The following is a 20,239-nucleotide window of genomic DNA, read 5'->3' on the forward strand; positions in this document are numbered from 1 at the left end:
CTGCAGGAATTCACCGAGCATTCTTGGACAGCACCTTACAAACCCACAACCACTTCCCTCTAGAATTACTAGGGCAGCTGATACATGGGAATACCACCACTTGCAGGTTTCCCTCCAAGCCAGTCAGCATTTTGACTTTAGAAGATATCACTGACACTGGGTCAAAATCTGGAACTCCCTCCCCAAGAGCACTGAGCCAACTTAGAACACGTGGACTACAACACTTCAAGAAAGCGGCTCACCACCAGTTCAACACTAAGCAGGGACAGGCAATAAATTCTAGCCAGCCAGCACAGTCCGTATCTCAAGAGTGAATAAAAGTAACTATTTCCTCAGAATTTAACCCTTTCCTCATCACTAAAATGGCACAATCATTGCTAATTTGTTTACAACCATTATCCTTGAAGTTATCTTGATCCGAAACTGAACTACACCAGCCGAGTAAGTATCGTGGATACAAGAACAGGTCACAGCTAGGAATTCTCTTCATAATCCCTCAAAGCCTGTACACCATCTGCAGGCTAATGTCAGGAATATGATGGAATACTCCCCACTTGACTGGATGAATGCAACACCAGCTACACTGAAGAAATTCAACATTATCAACGACATTGCAGCCCACTTGATGAGTACCTCATCGACAACCTTAAAACATTCACTCCCTCCACAGGGAGCTATGACAGTCATAGCTCTCTATGACACCCTCACCAAAACTGCTTATTTAGCATCTTGCAAATCTGTGACTTCTACCACTCAGAAGGGCAAAGACTGCATGCATGGGAAAACTACCATCTGCAAGTCCTCTCTGATTTGGAAGTAAAGCATTGTTCTATCAACGTCCTGGAGAAATTTCTGGAACTTTTAACAGCGGTGGATGTATCCATGCCTGAAGTTGCAGCTGTTCAAGGAAACAGTTCACCACTTTCTGAAGGACAATTAGGGATTGACAAAAAATACTGGCCTTGTCATGCTCCATTAAAAATAACAGAAAGAAAACTCAGCATGTACATTTCATTCCACAATATGGTTATCCTTACTTTGTGGTTGAGAGTTCAACCAAAGTAACACTTACCGCATTGCAAGCATTTCCACATGTTTTATTATTACAATGGCATTCATTGCATAAGCCCAAATCCAAAACTGAAAACAGATTAAGTAGTATACTGAGGAAGAATGATGCAGATCAAACGCTTACAACGTAATAAATTCTAACATTGTAAGCAGTCCTACAATAAAGTTGCTCGGTGCCACAACTGCATACTAAAATCCCATATTTTCAAAATCAAAGACCTCTTCCTAAGCAAACAAAGTAGAAGAATGTCATAAGGTTAACGGTAATGTCCGAAACAGCTGAGACAAGTAGCATAGCATATTAACCATTATCTCGAACACGTTCAGGCCAGCACTCTACATTTTTCAACACACACAAATAGGCCATCAGATGTATTTCCTGCCAGTCAGCTGCTAAAACAAAACCTTCAGAATTGTAATATCCAACTTCATCACTGTTAGTGAAATTCTAAAAAATAGTTTATCAAGGGTGGTGTGGTGGCGCAGTAGGTTAAGCACTGCTGCCTCACAGCACCAGGGAACCGAGTTCAATTCCAGCCAAAGACAACCCGTCTGTGGGGAGTTTGCACATTCTCCGTGTCTGTGTGGATTTCCTCCCACAATTCAAAGATGTGCAGGTTAGGGTGGATTGGCCTTACTAAATTACTCCTAGTGTCCAGGGATTTGCAGGCTAGGTGGATTAGCTATGGTAAATGTAGAGTTAGAGTAGGGGGAATGGGTCTGGGTGGGATGCTTGTCCAAGCATCAGTGTGGGCTTGATGAGCTGAATAGCCTGCTTCCACACTAAGGGTTCCATGAATCCACAACTAAGTCTACCAAGATATTTTAAATATACCTGAGGATGGCCCTTGGGACAGAATGTGTGGGCTGAAGGTTACTGCCATGAGTTACCACATAACTTTAAGATCATCAAGGGAGTAACCGTGAAAGTGGTGTCAGGGCACAAGAGAAAAATTTACCTTCCTCAATTTCACACTGAAATTGAAACAGTTGGGGTAGGTTCCTCTTAACTACACTGCTTTTTGGTGCAATTCACTGAAAATCAGCATAACCTACAAAAATATTACAGTATTTTAAACAATTATGTTGATGGAACTTTATTTTCACAACTAATATACAAAAACATACGATTGGTCATATCAGAAAGAATGCAGAACAATTAAATTTACGTTGTGATATGTTCAGTAGTAAGCATAAGACACAGGAACAGGAACAGACTTTTTAGTCTATCAAGTCTGCTCTCCCATTCAAGGGGATCAGGGCTGCCTTAATTCTGAATTCCCTTACGAAGTCAAAATCAGACAGACAGTCAGTCTCGAAACTAAGTATACTTGACTGTCTCTACAGACTTCTGCAGTAAAGGTTTTCATACAATTACTATCAAAGCAGAAATTTCTCCTCTTCTTAAATAGGGTTGAGATTATGTTCTCTGATCCTAGACTCTCTGACAAGGGAAGCAACCTCAGCGCATCAGCCTGGTCATGGCCCAAATAATTTTGTATGTTTCAGTAAGGTCACTTCCTATTCTTCTGAACTCCAAGTGAATAGAGGTCCAATCTCTGAAACCTCTCATCACTCTTGCCAATGGCTAACGAACTTAAATTCATTTCTCCCACACACATATTTAAACCTCACATTTAACTCCTTGATTTTATTCACCCTAAGCCAGTTTGCCCATGTCCGGTAGTAGCCCTGAGTTTATAATTTTTGAGTACATCTTTTCAATTTAACTTCAAACTGTTCAAATTCTTTCAGCAGAATTTGCTTTCTGGTCTATCAATGTCATAAGTACCATCGCGGCAAACAACAACTGGATTCCTCCCCCTCACACTCCACATTTGTCTCCAACCCTGTGAAAATATCCCTAAGCCTCGCACTAGGAAGACAATACACCATTTGAGACTTGCATTCACAGATGCAGGTAACAACGTCTGCCCAACTTCCCAACTATACTGTCTCTTACATTTTTAATTCCTCTCCCCACTTTAATACTTCCCTGTATCACAATGCCATGATCAGTTCGCTCATTCTCCCTGAAGTCCCCACTCTCGTCCACAGAGAAAAAGTGTGCTCCTCCCATTTCAGTCGTAACAATGGAAAGAGACACAATCAATTGAAACATTCAACACTGTGAAAGAGTTTCTGGGCTGGGGAATCTAGCAGAGATCACAGGTCCAGGATAACAGGCTGATTATTTGGACAGAGATGAGAATTTTCTTCATTCACAACATTTGTGAATTGTTAGAATCTCTCCAGAATATCATTCAACATATACAAAGCGAAGATTAACTGACATTTTTGGTCTCTCAGGGAATCAAGGGATATGGATAAAAGCCAGAAAGTGCATGTGAAGCCCAAGATTATCCATACTCAGTAGCGAAGCAAGTTGCTACAGTCTTTCTCCAGCTCAACTTCTCTCACATGAGGACAGTAAATAGTTGAGATAGAAAGAGAATCGATGTTCTTTCTTAAAATTTTAAGAAGCTTAAACATTCAATCTAACCTGCTTGTTGAGCGGAGGACAAAAATGGAGGCAAACAGTTATCAATGGACAGAACCAGTTCTTTGCAATGTGAGGAAGATGCTGCTCAAACTAGTGTAAAATATGTGTATTTGAGTTTCTGTAGATGAAGGAGAAGGCATCACTTCCTGATTTTAAAAAGGGAGTACAAAGACAAACCTGACAACTGGGCAGTCAGTTTAAACTTTGCTGGTGAGAGGAGGCAATGGCCTAGTGATATTATTACTAGACTATTCATCCAGAGACCCTGGTAATGTTCTGGGGACCCGAGTTTGAATCCTGAAATGGCAAGTGATAGAATTTAAATTCGATTTTGAAAAATATGGAATTAGGAATCTAATGGTGATTGTGAGAAACCATTGTCGATTGTCGGGGAGTTAAAAAAAAAGCGATCTGATTCACTAATGTCCTTTAGGGAAGGAAACAGTTAACCTTACCTGTTCTGGCCTCATGTGACTCCAGACCCACCACAATATGATTGGCACTTAACTGCCCTCTGGGGTAGTTTTGGAAAAAGCACAGTAGGGGTAATAAATGCTGGCCCAGCCAGCAATGTGTACATCCCACAAATATTTTCAAAATTAAAACCTAGAGAGGCTATAATCCAGAGCATAATTTAACAGAAAACTGGATAAATGCAGATTAATCATTGAAAGCCAGATTCCAAAGGTAAGTCCTGATGAATAAACTTGCTTGATGTTTGAGATGGAGTACCAAAGAGGATTGATTAAGGCAACGCTATTGATGCTCAAAGACCCCCACCTCCCACTTCATGTTCAATAACTCCTTGAAGTCCAGTTCTCTGGTAGATTCCTGAGATTGCCAGAAAATAGACAAAATCTATAAAGAACCGATATCAAATAGCAATGAGTCAGAATATAGAAAGCAGATAGAGGGTAGCGAGTTTTGAGAAGATTTGTAGCTCAGGTTGAGGTTCTGGATGCGAGTTCAACAAGCGAAACTCACATCCAGAGCAGATAGAGGGTTTGATGTCATGGTGCAATGGTAACAACCTCTCTCTCAATGCCAGCAAAGCAAAACCGATAATGGACTTCAAAGAGAATGAAACAGATTGAGAGGGTTGACACTGTCAAGTTCCGCTGAGTGACAATACCCAATAGCCTCTCCTGGATTTCCCATGTAGCTGCAACAGTCAAGAAAGCACAGCAATGCCTCTTCTTCGTCAGGCAGCTTAGGAAATCTGGCATGTCCCTAAAGACCCTCAGCAACTTTTACAAATACACCATAGAAAGCACATTTTCCAGGTGCATAATACCCTGGTATGGCAACTGTTCTGCCTAGGACCATAAAGAAACGACAGAAGGTTGCCTGCACAGCCCAGACCATCTTGGAAGACAACCTTTCAACCATGGACTCAGTTTTCACTTCTCGTTGCCACAGACAGGCTGCCAACATCAAAGACCCCTAACAAACCAATAATGCTCTCCTAAGGTTCTCTGACAACCTCTTCCATCAGCCAGAAGACACAGACACTTGAACACAATCACCAACAGGTTCAAGAACAGCTTCTTCCCTGCCACATTAGACTCATAGATGGACTGTCTAACTTCAAATAATGTTGATCTTGCTTTGTACACCTCCTGTGTAATCTGTATGTCTCACTCTGTCTAAGCACCCTATGCACTGTATATCCCTGCTTACTGTGATCTGCCTGTACGGCTCGCAAACAAAGCTTATCACTGTACTTAGGTTCACGTGATCACAATAAATCAAAACAAGTGCAGATGCCGGAAAATCCAAGATAAAGTGTGGGGCTGGATGAACACAGCAGGCCAAGCAGCATCTCAGGAGCACAAAAGCTGACATTGCGGGCCTAGACCCTTCATCAGAAAAGGGGGATGGGGAGAGGATTCTGAAATAAATAAGGGGGGGGGGTGGACTGAAGATATCTTCCCCTCTATCCATCTTCAGTCCACCTCCCCCCGCTCCCTATTTATTGAATAGGGAGCGGGGGGAGGTGGACTGATTCTGATGAAGGGTCTAGGCCCAAAACGTCAGCTTTTATGCTCTCAAGATGCTGCTTGGCCTGCTGTGTTCATCCAGCCCCACACTTTGTTATCTTACATAACAGAAGAGCTGAGATGAGCCTTCTAGCCAGCCCATTCAGACAGCCACACTTCTTTAATGCCGCCCTGGGTCTGCGTAGGAGCCAATAGACCCAAAAACTTTGTCTGTACATATATTTGGAAAATGAAAATATGGGAGGACCTGAAGGGTTTAGTTTAGTGAAGTGGAGAAATGCCTCAACAGGTATTTCCCAAACCGAAGTTGAAAATTTGGTCCTTAATCAGTAAGTAATCTACTTTTGCAGCAGAGACCAAATTTTGCAGTCTTGCAACTAGCCATGCAGCACTTTGCTCCAACTCTGCTATCCAGGGAAGTTCTGTACATCTGGAGAACATTGTGAGTAATTTTAAAAGTTAACTGACTTAGCAGTGTGATGGGAGTTTTCAAACCCTCAATACATTTGAAAGCTAGTAGACTTTGATTTAAAAGCATCTAGCTGGTTCAAAATACAGTGTTTTTGACAGCTAGTTTGATACCGTGTGGGACACAAGCTCCAGGGCAGTGACGAACTCAAGTGGTACATGGCCTTTTCGGTTGCATTACCATACTGTTTCCCTCCAACTGTAATGAAACTTTAGTCCAACTGTGTGGCATCTTCTATGTAGTGAAGACAGTTCATGATTTATAACAAAAAGCAGGAAATTCATATCAAAAGCAATAGTTGCTGTAAGCTATTATTTGAATGCTGCACAAGAGATATACTTGCATAGCTCAGACTTGGCATTTTTCCATGATTGGCTGCAAAGCAACAAGCAGCTGCTGCTGAAAGTCTGATTTTAAACCAAATGGTGTCACCATTTGTTGCAGTAATGATACATGGTAAGGAAGATGGTAATCTACACTAGCCCATGACATGGGCTATTCTTTCTAAAATTTAGCAGCACGAAGGCTATAGGAGTTTGAAGAGGTGTAATAAGAAATGAGAGACAGGTATATCAAAAAATGGTTGAAATACAAATGTTTTCTTCAAGATATTCACTGCAAATGTCTATCAGATCAAAACAAAGCTTCAAGTAATTGCAAGTTATCAAGGGAAACCATATGGTTGGGGATGGAAGGAAACAATCCAGCATATTAGAAAACATGTGAACATGAAACCTGATCCAAGTACAACGTGGATGTGCCTACTTCCAGAATAAATGTAGTGGGCTTGTGGATATGATACACAGAAGAAAGACACACTAAGCAAAAATGAACAGCAATAATTTGACACAATATATTGGGAAAAACACAAAGATCAGACGAGGAGATAAATAACTTTGAGCTTTGCTATAAAATATCTGCTGGTTGGTTTAATAATTTAACAATGTAACATGTTTGCAGAAAATCAGAAAAGCTTCTTTTTTCAAAATAAGAAGTTGCAATGTCATTTCCAATTTCCAAGCAACTCTCAAATTCAAAATAATTGGAAGCATGTGCTTACCATCATTTTCTACTAAACTTTGAAATTTTTTAGTGTAAAAATGTCCATGCAATGTTTGACCAGAGTCAGCACCTTTCAATTTAGTTTGAAAACTCACCTCTTCTACATTAGAACAAGACAGCAGAATGTAAATTATTTTTGCCACACTGACAATCAACTTTGAGGCACACACAAATGTTCCTGGGTGTCAAAGTGCGAGGTTCTTGTAAGGCCAAAATTAATTGTGCTCTACAAAGAAGGTAATTTTAAAAAAAATTATGGTAGCAACGAAAGTGATGTATGATGTCAATATTTACAAGTTTAAGCCTGACCAGAAGCAATCAGAATGAGAAAAACATTTGATTATGGCACACTCAAATAATATGCAATACAGACAAAGCAAATTTTAAGATTGGATCTTCAGTTAAATTTACACCCATTTAAAAATATTTTTCCAGAGAACATTTATGTTAATGTAATTTTTTAAAAATAAGATAAAGTTGTCCACAACACAGGAACATACTATTCAAAGATAGTTGAATAGTTTGATTGCAAGGTAAATTGTTATGATCCCCATACGATTAATAACTGGAAAACATTTGAATTTCCAGTGACTGAGACGATCACATGATCAGTTAAGACTTTTACAGTAACAAACAAGCCAAAAGCAACAGTGAGTAAACACTATTCTGTAGTTAGACTACATAAACAAAGGTATCCCCATTTAGATCAACCAAAAATCCCCTTCTATTGTTAGATTTTATTCTGTCCATGAAGTGGGCATGTCATTCTCCAAGAAAAGACCTTGTACCAAAGTGGGTAGCATCTTTGACTAGTGGCAAGGGGAGGTGATGGCCTAGTGGCATTATCATTAAACAGTTAACCCAGAGACCCAGGTAATGTTCTGGGAACCCAGATCTGAAGCACACCGTGTTAGATGAGGTAATGTGAATTCAAAAAAAAAAAAAATCTGGAATTAACAGTCTAATGATGACCATCAAGCCATTATCAGTTGTCAGGAAAATGCCATCTGGTTCAGAAGTGTCTTTTAGGGAGGGAAACGGCCGTCCTTATCTTCTCTGGCCGACATCTGACTCCAAGCCCACAGCAATGGGGTTGACTCTTAACTGCCTTTTGGTCAGTTAGGGATGGGCAATAAATGATGATCTATCCAGCAATGATATCATGCTGCGACTGAATTATTTTTTAAAAGGGGACTGTTTTATAGTCAGCCAGAACTGAGCAACTGAGCCAGATCACAACAACCTCTCCATATTAAAGAACTCTATGTGAAAGTTTTCGTCATGAACAAATAATCACCCTCATTCTGAGGGATTCACTTGTATGCTCTCTTCACATACACCGCTCCCACCCTCCTGCCTGCCTCCTTGCTCTTGTATACTTGCTCTCTTCTACTTCAACCTCTATACCCCAGCAAGTACACCCTCTCTCCTCCCCATGCTTTCCCTTCTGCTCACATCCTGTGCCACCTCACGACCCCTTCCTCACTCCAGCTTCTTCCCACTTGCCCCTTAAATCTCCCCTTCATCCCATTAGCCCTCTCCATCATGCCCTCTGTCCTACCCACTTCTCCCTCCCATCTATTTTTCAGCAGCATATAAAATTAACACATATTTAGCTGCCACAAATTAATCTGTCCAAGACAGTAGCAGTAGGAGTAAGCACCACACTGTTCTTTTGAAGACAAAGTCACATTGACACCCTCCAGCATTGTCGAGAATGACACAAAAGGACAGTACGTACACGACCACCAGGCTAAATTCTGTAGATTCAGACAAACATAATGACTCAAAACTGAGCATTGAGAAGACAAACTTAACCACAACCTACAACCTTGTGGCCCCGAGTATCCACTTTAACCATTTTACCATTACTATTAAGCCAATGGATATGCCCTGGTTCAAGGGCAAGTGCAGAAGGGCATGCCATGAGCAGCACCAGGCACACTAAAAAAACCAACTTGTCAACCTGGCAAAGCAAGAACACGGGGTTACAAAAGGTCAGCAGGCAATGAACAGAGCTAAGTGATCCCACAACCAACAGCTAAACTCCTCAGTCCTGCAATACCCAAAGGAACAGGCCGTGACAATATTGCAGAATGAAACTTAGTACTGTGCTTCAGAATTAGCTGCACGCCTGAACAAGCTTCCCCTGTATTTTTCAATACTGGCATATATTCAGGATTGTGGAAAACGTTTCAGGTACATTCTATCCACAAGTGGGACAATCCAATCACCTGCCGCTCAAATACCAGTCGAGAGTGCAACCAAAAGGGATTTACTCACTCATTTTGGATCCCACCAGGGCCGCGCACCTTCTGACCCTATTAAAACTTATTCCAAATACAAATAAAAAAGGGCTAAACTCAAGAAGTGAGATGCAAATGACTGTTCTTGACATTAAGGAGCCTGGGCTAAAGTCCATGCAAATTAAGGGAAAACTCTCACTGGTTAGTCATAACTAGCAAAGAAAACAAAATGGTTGTAGTGTTTGCAAGTGAATTTTCACAGCCCAAGGAATTCACTGCAGGAGCTCCTTAGGGTCTGGCTCAACTGTCTTCAGCTTAATCAATAACATTCCGCCACCATGAAGTCAAGAGTGGAAGTGTGTGCTGATGAATGCAAAATTTCAATATTATCAGTAACTCCTCAGATACCGACGCAGTCTATATCCATCTGCAGCAACACCCAGAGAGCATTCGGACTTGTGTTAGTATGGGCAAATAACATCCATGCTGCACATGTGCCAGATAATCTCCAAGAGAGAATCTTACTATCATCCCTTCATATTCAATGGTATCACCAGTGAATCCCCACTATCACCACTTTATGGGTTATTATTGAACAAAACCCTACCAATCACATAAATACTGTGGCTGCAAGAACAGGTTAGAGAGTGGGAATTCTGAGGAGAGTACCTGACCTCCTGATGCATCAAAGCCTGTCCACCATCTACAAGGCCCAAGACAGGATTAGAAGAAAATATTCTCTGCTTTTCTTGATGACTGCAGCTCAAACAGCTAAACACTATCCATGACAAACCAGCCCTCTTATTCAGCACCTCAATCACCACCAGTACAGGATGTGTGTACCTTACAAATTGCACTACATAACTCACAAGGCTGCTTGGGCAGTGTCTTCTAAACTATAAACTCAGAGACCTAGAAAGAAAAAGTCAGCAGACACTTGGAAACATCATAGTGTGCAAATTCACATCCATGGCACACACTATCTGACTAAGTTCTGCAATCATTCTTTCAGACAGAATCAAAATTCTGGAACTCCATTCCTAATACGATGGAAAAGCCAAATGATATGGACTGCATCAGCTGAAGATGGTAGTTTATCAGCATTTTCTCAGAAGCAATTACAAATGGGAAACAAATGTTAGCCTTCCCAGTAAAATCCACACTCTGAAAGAATAGAAAAGTTAGGAGAAAGAACAAGTTGTGCAATAGGGATGCAGGCAGGTTAAGGCAGTCAGCCTCACACTTGCTGGAGTTAGGCTATCTAGGAGTCAAGTAAAAGTCTTTCTAGAAATAGTGATAACCTAGGCACTTTATATGGCTAAAGAAAATTTGGGAGCCCAATATCAAATCATTGAAAGTCAGCAGACAGACAGAAAAAGCATCAAAATCAAAAAGGCAGAGCGCATTTCGGAAAGTTTACCTGTCTTTGTAAATAAATAAGTTAACATATAGCAAGCAAATGAGAAGGTAAACAATGTTAGCTTTTGTTACAGAGTATCTGGAATAAAGAAATATCACCCTCAGCTTACAAATCAGTGCTCCTCCACAATGAACACCATTTGGAGGAAACACTGTGGGTGGCAAGGGAGCAGAGTGTGTGGAGAATGTGGAGAACTTCAATTTAATAGTAAGAATGGCTTGGTAGCACCATTTCCTACCAAGGTGGTCAAGGCCATAAAAGATATAGCTGCAAGACTGGGTCTGTACAGGTGCTGAGCGAAGTGACAAAACAGGATGCTAGAAGTGATAGATTTTGAACACATCTAGCAACTCAGAACAGGGCATCCATACTGTGTTGCAGCCACCGGCTTCAGAAGTTACACAAACACAATCTATAACTTCAAGACCTGAGCAATCCCAAACCCTCCAAACTACCATCACCATCCAGTCATGGGGTCAAAATTGGTTCAAGAGTGCAGGATTGTGTCCAGTAGCAGCACCAGGCATAGATAAAAAATCTGGTGAAGCTACAACACAAGACTACTTCTGTAGTCAAGAGCGTAAGCAGCAGGTGATAGCAAACCAAAAATTGATTCCATACAAATAGGTCAGATCTAAGTTGTGCAATCCTGCCACAGTCATGAATAGTGGTGTAAACGACGCACTGGGAGAGGCTCCACAAATATCCTTCATTTTCAATGGACGGGTGATAGAGTAGTGAGCCCATCATACAAATGCTAAAGATTAGGCTGAAGCATTTACAACAATCTTCAGCTACAGCATCTCATCAATCATACACCTCAACCTCCGTCAGAAGTCCTCTCCACTTCTTCAGTTCTGAAGATTCACTAGACTCAAAACATTAATTTGGTTTAGGAGAGATTCATCTCCTTTATCCACCTTGGATCCACCTCCTCCCCTCTCCCTATTTATTTCAGAATCCTCTCCCCAGCCCCCTTTTCTGATGAAGGGTCTAGACCTGAAACGTCAGCGTTTCTCCAGTTGTTTTTACTTGCTTCATATCTCATGTTCTGCTGATGTTTAATCCATTTTCAACAATACTGCTAACTTTACACAAATAGTTGTGAAATAAATCTTCACATTACAAGAAACTTTTAATTCTCATTTTTCAAACTCTATCTTTATTTCCCCCATCTCCTGCCAAACTGAGAACTGGTCTGAGCAGCTGTTGGCCAGCTTGCTTGTTCATTTGAAGACAAAAAAAATCGTGTTTCTTTCTGAGATACAATAGTCCTAAAAACGTTACTATCATACTCTGACAAAGTTACAAACTTGAAATGTTAATTGCTTCTCTCTCCACAGATAATTCCAGACCCGAATGTTTCCATATTTTGTTATCAGCTACTTTTGAAACAATTGAATAGCCTTATTACAATTCAACTGATTCAGAATTCTCTCTGCATTCAGATAAAGGTAAAGATAATATATGGCAGTCAGGAAGACCAATTTTCTCTTGGTCAAAGCTGGTGTCTAAGATTCAACTGTGACAGTATAGACTGTATCAAAAGCAGCATGACCTTCATTAATAGCTACTGCACAGTAATCATACAGTCAATGTTCAGTCCTTACAAGTAACCAATTGCATAAATTTATTTTTGGTCAAAGTCACCTCATGGGTAACTCCTTTCAAATATATCACCCTATAACTTCTTGACTGATAGATAGCAAGTGTAGGGGTTAATATGTCACGTGTCAAATATGTAAAAAACCCCTTTGTGTCACAGGGATATAAAATTGAGGTAAAGATGCGGTTTGAGCAGGATTCTGTGCAGTTTCAGCACAGCTTCCTTTGATTTTTATTCATGTTTTTAAGCAAAGAAAGATTGGTTAAATTCATATTGACTTTGTTAATTGTGTGAGCCTACTGAAAGTCTCATTTGCATGGGACCCTTGTCTTGAATTTTTAGCAGCATGGTCGAAACCAGGAATGTACTTCACTGCCACTGTGATTTAAGATTACAAGACAAATTTAGAAAAGCAGCTCCCCTGAACCACACTCAGGATAAAAGAAGAACTTTTTATAGTCTTACAACATTTAGTGTCTGTACAGCTGCCATCAGAAGTTTTGGAAGCTATAAGAACCATTCATGTAAACCTGCCAATCCTAGTCTCCCCAGCTTACAGCCCCAAATTTAGCAAAGTTAGCAAATGTAAATTAATTATACAAAAATCGTATCAATTCATAGAAGTTAGGATAAAATTAATGACTAACTACAAATGCATTGTTTAGTGAAGAATAGCCAACATGCACGTGATTGTATGTGAGTTTTAGCTTTGTGGGCAGCACTCATCTCAACTGCTAGTCATAAGGTTCCACCCTCTCAGCACTAACAAAAATCATGACTGAATCTTCATTGCAACACCAATTGCAATTTTAATATAGGTGCTGTGAAACCAAAGCCCCATCTGCATTCTAAGGTAAAAGATCCCATGGCATTTTTCCAAACTAGGTGTCTTGGCTAATATCCATCACTCAAATGAATATTTGGAAAGGTGGACATTTATCACATCATTACATGTAAATGTTTGCTGCTTTCAAATTGTGCAAATGTAAGTAGGAAATGCCCATTCCAAAAGTGCTTCATTAACAGCAATTGCTTTGAGACATCCAGTGGTCAGGTGACAAAATGCAAGTAATCATGTTTGAACAAATATAAATTTTGTTTTAAGCAGCAATTGAAGTGTGAAAAAGCAGTGCATGGGACAGACAGATTTTCAAAAATTACCTCACAAAACAGTTCACAGAATAGTTTTATGCTGTAGCATAGATGTGGAAAGCAGCAAAATGTCTAACAGCAAGGAAGCAGTGTAAGTGGAGGTGTTGCTTCTGTTAACCATGAATTATTTGCTCATGGAGCAGACCGGGTTGACTGAGGTCCCTGTGCCACGAGTGCTGGATCTACCCTCTGTCAAGGGCCACGTGTCTGCTGATAATGCAATGGCATTCCCATGTTAAAAGATGTCCTACACAGGGCATCTATCTAGGACACACAGACAAACCTCCGCGATCGGTGAGACACGATGGGGACAGGACTGAGAAATCTTGAAGTTCCCAGCTTCAGACGGCACAGTCCGACATATGGGCCAGGAATAGAAGGGCATTTTGGCAGTTTTCTTCACAAGTGAGCAGCTCTGTTCGCATTTATTTTGCTCACCCTGCGTAGAGGGGGGGCTAGATAAAGTGCCTGAAACATAGTTTGCTTCATCATCAACCCGGCTGGAAAACGACATCCAGTGGGTTCATCTACCTGCAGCCTGAAGAACCAAAGTCAACTTCAATCTTGGAATCTGGAATGTATGAACGGCACTTCAACATTGATATTGCTGCCCTGCAGGAAATTCAAAAAGCAGGTGAAGGGCAGCTGACAGAAAAGGTTACAGCTTCTTCTGGAAAGGAAACCCAAGGATCAATGCAGGACACATGGAATTGGATTCACAATCAAGTACGACTTGTCAATCAACTCTAAGAGCTCACCGTTGGCATCAATCACCTCATGACTGTCTCCAACTTGCCAAGAACTAGCAAGCAACTGAGTGTCTCTACTCCAAACCTTGATGCCATAGAGGAATCTAAAGGCAGGTTCTACTCTACCCTGAACACCATACTCAGCAACATCTAAAAGGAATATTAAGTTACTTTGCTTGGAGACTTCAATACCAGAATTGTAAAAAGGACCCTGAGCTCTGGAAAGAGACCACTCAAAAAGGAAGAAGTCGAGGAGTGCCATTCCAGGGGGACTCTCCGACTCATTAAAAATGCAGAACACCAGCTGTTATTCATCAATGCACTGTTCCTCCAAAAAGACAATTTCGAAGCCTCTTGAAGGATACGCAATTAAAGTGCTGGCTTACGATCGACTATGGTCTTGGGACTGAATGATGACAACGGGACATCGTCATTACCAAGCTGATGATTGGTCCTTCAAGCAGCCATCTGCACCACCGGCTTATACATTCCTCCACATCCATCATAAGCCACCAGAAAACAGCTGAAGACAAAGAAACAGTTTATTAAAATATTTAACATTGTAAGCCTTCAACAGCCAAACAGACTAGCAAATTTCCAATAATGTCTTCAACAAAAATCACCAAAGAGCTCATTTCAATGGAATTGTGGAAATCTAGAAAGAGCTGAAGACAGCTATCACCTCATGTTGTGAAATAAACTATCGGCTGCAAGATCAGGAAACGTCAAGAATAGTTTGATGAGAGTAACCACATCATCCAAGATCTCATCATCAAGGGGTAAGCTCTCTATGCCTGGCAAAACATCACCAGCAAGGCAAAGAAGGGATCTCAAACAGCAAAAGACAGAATTACAAAGAACCACCAATGGAGGATTGAGAAAGCTAAGTAAATGCAACTCCTTGCTGACAAGCACAGCACCCAGGTTTCTTCAGTGCCACTACAACAATGTAATGACTGTACACCAAGGTGTCAAACTGCTACGAAGTACAGATGGAACACTTCTGAGACACAAAATACATAAGCCTCCGACAGACAGAATAGTTCAAAGAACATATAAACTTCGATACAATCAAGGAGGATGTGTTTGAGGAAATCCCACAAACTCCCCAAAGACGGTCCTGGACTCCCACCTAATGTGGAAGAAATTAAAGTGGTCATGAGACATATGAAGAATGGAAAAGCTGCAGTAGTAGATGGGATTCGAACAGAATTTTTTGACTTGGGAGGGGCAGAGCTTACCTGTCATCTCCATCAAAAATCTGGGACAAAGAAGAAACCCCTGCCAATCGTAGCGATGCTGCCATCACTACTGTGTTCAAGAACAGAGGCAAAGTGAGTCCATTGTGGAAACTACCAAAGATTGCTTGCTGTATAGAAGTAGCCTCATTAGAACACTGGTGGCAAAGCAGAAATCACAGCTGCATGATCTAATGCAGAGCACTGCCTCCCTGCAATGTTCATTCTGATGGAACAAAATTTTACTCCAAAACAAAACCACTAAGTAGCACACATTTTTGAGCATCATGCTTATAGATGCACGTTCCGCAATAAAACCAGTAATGCAATGCAGTTAGATTGCACTTGACTTTACAAATTGAATTCATCCTCCAAAAATAAACCCAGGCTTTCAATATTGCTCTAAACACTTCAGCTGAGCACTGGAGGAAAGTGCAAACGGCGACAATAAACGTGGATCTTATGAAATCAAGTACGAACGTCTTGCCTGAATCCTAGGCCCCGCTGCAGCAACTCATTGGGCCAGCCGTGGCACGATGGACTGAATGGCCGCCTCCCGCACCAGGACAGTTCTGAGGCGTCCGGTGAGGACCGGCAGCACTCACGGTAAACCTGAAGAATGTACCAGACCACCGATTAGACACCGATGTAAACACACCGTAAAGGAGCTTATTGGAAAAGCTATCTGCGTGTTCCCACCCCTCACTCTCTTCATTCCTGATTCACTCACTTATTGCCTCCGTTTTAACCAGCAACTTCTCCACCTTTTCCCTTCTCCAGGTTTTCTGGAGAATTCTAGGCCGCCCTCTCCTGTATCCGCCCCCGTATTCTCACACTCACGACAGTGCTCGTCACCTCAGTCTCGCCGCACAGGAGAGGAACTCGGCCGTCACTGAGCGAGCGACTCCGCAGCTCGAGCCAGGATCAACTCCCGATTCAAACACAAACTTCGAAATGACGCGGGAATAAGCCCAACGGCAGGCTGCGCTGCCGGAAATGGGTGGGGGGGAAAAAAATCCCCGTGAGTGACATCGATCTCAACCATTGCGAAGAAGCAGTGGGCGCGGTTCCACCCATTTAGGGCGCCGCCCGTCCGTACGGAAAACGCCGCACGTCGACGTGGCCCCGCCCCAATGGCAGGGAGCTGTCAATCAATAAGGACCAGCACGTGACTGAAGTCACCGCCCGTCGGTAGGAAAGGCAACGCCCCGCTATAAGGCCCCGCCAATTAGTGTGGGGTGATCAGCCCATCGAGAGGCCCGCCCACATGCCCGGCTTATTTGGAATTGACCCCGCCTATCTGCTGGGTCCCCGCCCCAATATGGGAGGGCCCGCCTATCAGAGCTTGACAAATGGTCAACCCTCCTTCCAACATCAGATTATCTAACGTAGTCAAACATGTTCTGGAAACGTTATGCTAGTCCAAGGCCGATCGAATGTTACATAACGTTGTATAAACAAAATGATATCGAAAATGACTGGAATTTTTAAACAAATTAAAAATAAGGTGGTACGGGAGACAAACTAAATGACTGGAACAGCATGAGAGGTGTAAGAATCGCACGCCAATGGTCTGACCAAAGTAATAAGTAAATCAAAACTGAACAAACTAATCAAGGTAGAGCGATCATAATAAGTTATTAAGGTGATGGTGTCAAAACAGCACAGTAAGGAAGGTTTTTACAGATGCTGAGCTGTGTGATGGGGTCGCATGTGACACAACATGAACCCAAGATCACAGTTGACGTTGTCTTCATGGGTACAGACCTTGGCTATCAGTTTCAGCTTGGCTTATTTTTAATGTTTTGAAATTATCTCTCCACCCCATTTAATCAGGTTTTGGGTTATCCTTTCACTTGCTATTCAGCAGTTGGCACTTCACTCCTGTCACCCAACACTCATGGTCTCCTGCAGGACCTCTTACTCAAAACTTCACGCATACCAGTTGTATGATCTTTTGATCTCTCTGCCCTTGATGCATCTGCCTATAAATTCTGTGTTTGCGTGCTCTTCTCTCCCACTTCTGATGAAGTGGCTGAGCTTTGAAAGTTTGTGATTTCAAACAAACCTGTTGTACTGTAACCTAGTGTTGTGTGACTCTTGATTTTCTCCAACCCAGTCTAACACGAGCACTTGCACAACTTGGAGAAATTTGCAGTTCTGTAAAATCAAAGCTGAATCAGCACCACCTCCTGGCGAAAACTAGTTATAACATCATGCATCAACTCACAACTTGACATGGTTTTCTCTTTCCTCGTAATTAGTGTATTTCTATGGAAATGATTAATAATCCTCAACAACAAATGACTGTAGCAAAAACCATATTTTACTAAATAGAAAATCTTGGCAGATAGATAACTACATTCCTATTCAAATTTCAGTTTGTTTAAGCAAATGAATTCAAAGAAAAAAGGAAATTACTTCAATTTCTATAATATCTTTCACAACATCAGAAGTCACATGACAGCAGGTATAGGCCAACAGGTTTATTTGGAATCCCACATGTTTTTGGAGCTCGGCCTCTTCGTCAGGTGCAGTCTGATGACCCGATGTAGTGTGACTTCTGACGTTGCCCACCCCTCTCCAACACCAGCACCTCCACATCATGGGTTCCATCTTTCGCAACATCATCCCAATTCCATTTTACAGCCAACTGAGCACTTTTGAAGCATAGAAATGTAATGAACGTTGCACACAATTTGAACACAGCAATTTCCCGAAGCAAAATGATAACCTTTCCCATTATTACATGTTGGTTTAAGAGGTAACCGCTAGCCAGTATATAAAATCTGCTGTTTTTTGAAATAACAATGTGGAATATTTTAAGCTCGCTCATAATGATAGACAAGGACTAATTTTAACACCTTATCTGTAACACAGATCTCTAAAAGTGCACCAACCCTTCATTTCTGTTATGAAAGCTTAGCCAAGGGCTCTGACTAACTCTCTGGTACAGCCTATGATTCCACAGCCGAGTATGATAAGATTTGAACCATGGGAGACACAAATGTAAATGCGAATATTTGCTGACAGGTCCCTAACTCAACAGCTGATGAAGTAAAAGAAAACAAAATTAGAATGTGTTCCTTGTGCTTTGAAGCAACCTCATATTAATCTGAGATGGAAAGTTGTAATTAGGTAGCAGTGTAGATCAATAAAATCAATTATCATTGTGTTACAGTAAACAGTCCTGCAGAGTAGACTCTGACATGAGATGATGGTTTGTTTGGCAGCTGTAGGACAGTTGTTCATTGTGATGGCGGCATATTTAAAAGTGAGGACTGCTATGTAACTCATACATAAAGCGGAGTAAATTATGCAGTTATGTTAATCTGCTATCCAAAGCCCTTATTGGACCAGGATATTGGACATTACATGTTAGAAAAAATATGTTGGACTACATCCTTTCTCTCAGGAAAATTGAAGTGACCTGATGGATGTGAGGCAATGAGTGATATTACTACGAGATAATTAATCCAGAAACACAGCTAATGTACTGAAGAACAGGTTCAGATCCTACCACGGCAGACAGCAGAATTTGAATGTTATAAACAAAAACCTGAAACTTTAAGAATCTTTTGATGTCTATGAACCCACTGCCAATTGTTGAAAAATAACCCGTCTGGCTCAGTAATCACATTCAGGGAAGGAATTCTGTCATTCTCACCTGGTCTGGCCTACTTGTGACTCCAGAACTGTGGAAATGTGGTTGACTCTCAACTGCCCTCTGAAATGGCCTAACAAGCCACTCGGTTGTAACAATTGTTATGAATTCTCAACCATGAAGTAAAAAGGGACGGGCCATCTGGCACTGGCCCAGGCACCGATAACAGCAAAACCAAGCCTTAGTGCCACTGCAAAGTTCCAATGACTAACAGCTGGGACAAGTACCAAAAGTGGGAGAGCTGTCTCACAAACTAGTCAAGCAACAGCCTGACATAGTCATATGTGGTAAATGTCCCAGGCAATATCATCACATATGTCCTGTTTCACCAGCAGGACAGACCCAACAGAGGTGGTGGCGCAGTGGTATACAGTTGGGATAGAGTTGACCTCGGAGCCCTCAACATTGACTCTGGATATCATGAAGTCTTAGGGCAGCAGGTAAAACATGGGCAAGGAAACTTGCAGCTAGTTACCACATACTGCCCTCCGTCACTAAGGATTCAGCAGCAACACTACTGATTGAGCTGGTCACATCCAAAATAATGTAACTGCTAGAATGAGTCTGCCACAGGTGGTGAGGGAAAAGATACATGACGTCATTCTTTCCGATCGATTGGCTGCAAATGCATCTGTCCATGACAGTATTGGTAAGACTGACCACCACATAGTCCTATGAGGTCCTGCTTACCCTCTATCATGTTGTGTGGCATTATCACTGTTATAAGTGGGACCAGTCTGGCAACTTAAGACTGGGCACCTTTGAGAATATGTGGGCCATCAACAGCAAAATAATTGTATTCCAGCATAATCTGCAATCTTATGGCTTGGCATATGCCCCACTCAATCATTAGCATTCAGCCAGGGTATCAACCCTGGCTCAATGGAGAGTGTAGGAAGCCATGACAAGAGCAACACCAGGCATACCTAAAAATGAGGTGTCAACCTGGTGAACCTACCAAACAGGATTATATGCAGGCCGGACTATATTAGCAGCAAATGAGGTAAGCCGTCCCACAACAGATGGACCAGATCTAAGCTCGGCAGTCCACCAATGATG

The 20,239-nt window shown here is 41.7% G+C and overlaps 1 protein-coding gene across 8 annotated transcripts in view; it reads right to left on the bottom strand.

Annotated features, from left to right (window-relative positions):
• The window catches only part of LOC125451869 (DNA endonuclease RBBP8-like), a 122,306-nt gene extending 105,785 nt beyond the window's left edge, over nucleotides 1–16,521 (bottom strand). For 2 of the 8 annotated variants that reach the window (XM_048529549.2, XM_048529551.2), the window contains exons 1-2: nucleotides 16,247–16,519; nucleotides 15,997–16,128 (exon numbers count right to left, since the gene is read on the bottom strand). The gene's annotated coding sequence lies outside the window, so the exon portion shown is untranslated. Of the gene's footprint in view, nucleotides 1–14,664; nucleotides 14,683–15,996; nucleotides 16,129–16,246 lie in introns of those variants that run through there. The other 6 variants (XM_048529557.2, XM_048529550.2, XM_059645835.1 and 3 more) reach the window with 6 other exon arrangements.
• Nucleotides 16,522–20,239: the final 3,718 nt, after the last annotated feature.

Source organism: Stegostoma tigrinum, chromosome 5 (assembly GCF_030684315.1).
Source record: "Stegostoma tigrinum isolate sSteTig4 chromosome 5, sSteTig4.hap1, whole genome shotgun sequence".
In the NCBI taxonomy this organism is placed as follows: domain Eukaryota; kingdom Metazoa; phylum Chordata; class Chondrichthyes; order Orectolobiformes; family Stegostomatidae; genus Stegostoma; species Stegostoma tigrinum.